This window comes from Trichechus manatus, unplaced genomic scaffold (assembly GCF_000243295.1).
Source record: "Trichechus manatus latirostris isolate Lorelei unplaced genomic scaffold, TriManLat1.0 scaffold00088, whole genome shotgun sequence".
NCBI classification, from domain to species: Eukaryota; Metazoa; Chordata; class Mammalia; order Sirenia; family Trichechidae; genus Trichechus; species Trichechus manatus.
In genome coordinates, this window is record NW_004444024.1 from 3,569,733 (window position 1) to 3,571,105 (window position 1,373).

Sequence of the window (1,373 nt, forward strand, 5' to 3'; positions counted from 1 at the left end):
GTTGCATAGTACTCCATTGTGTGTATGTACCATAGTTTGTTTATCCATTCATCTGTTGATGGGCATCTAGGTTGTTTCCATCGTTTTGCTATTGTAATCACTCTTTCTTTTGTGGTCCAGGATCTAATCCAGAATCACACGTTTGCATTTAGTTGCCGTCTGTTTGGAGCAGTTTCTCAGTTTTCCTTTGTTCTTCATGACCTTGACATTTTTGAAGAGTGTAGACCAATATGTAGGACCCTTAGTTTGGGTGTGTCTGATGTTTCTCATGATTAGATTCAGGTTATGCATTTTGGCAGGAATACCGCAGAAGTGATTCTGGGTCCAAAGTGCATCATATTGGGAGGTGCATAATGTCAATTTGTCCCATTATTGGTGATTTAACTGTTTTTTTTTTAAGATATACTTTTCATACAGTAGAATTCCTCCTTTTAAAGTGTACAATTCAGTGGTTTTTAGTGTGTTCACAAGGTTGTACAACCATCACTACTGTTTAATTCCAGCATGTTTTCATTACCCCAGAAAGAAACCCTATACCCTTTAGCAGTCATTCTCTGTTCCCCCCTCCTTCCAGCCCCTAGCAACCACTAATCTATTTTATAGATTTACCTCTTCTGGCCATTTCATATAAATGGAATCATATTATATGTAGCCTTTTGTGTCTGGCTTATTTCATTTAGCATAATGGTTCTGAGTTTCATCCATGTATTCAGTATTTCATTTTTTATATTACCAAGTAATATTCCATTGTATGGATATACCACATATTGTTTATCTGTTCATCAGCTGATAGACAGTTGGGTTGGTTCTACCTTTTAGCTATTATGGATAATGCTGCTATGAACATTCATGTATAAGCTTTTATATGAACATGTTTTTAGTTCTCTTAGAGTGGAATTGCTGGATCATATGATAACTCTATGTTTAACAATTTGTGGAGCTACCAAACTGTTTTTCCAATGTGGCTGTACCATTTTACATTCCCACCAGCAGTGTATGAGAGTTTCAGTTTCTCCGTGTCTTTGACAACACTTATTTTTGTCCATGTTTTGGTGATAGCCAAGGGATGTTAACTTTTACCACTTGGTTAAAGTGGTGTCTGCCAGGTTTTTCGTAGCAAAGTTCGTAAGTATAAGTATTTTGTAGTGAGCTACTTTGTTGCTGTTGTGAGTTGCCATCGAGTTGAGTCATGGCAACCCCATGTGTGCCAAGTAGAACTGCTCCGTAGGGTTTTCAAGGCTGTGACCTTTAGAAAGCCAATCACCAGGCTATCTTCCAAAGTACCTCTGAGTGAGCTACTTTGAGATTTATTTAAATATCCTTTTCTTCATAAAACTTGGATCAACTAGTTTTAACATTCTTTGATGATTCTT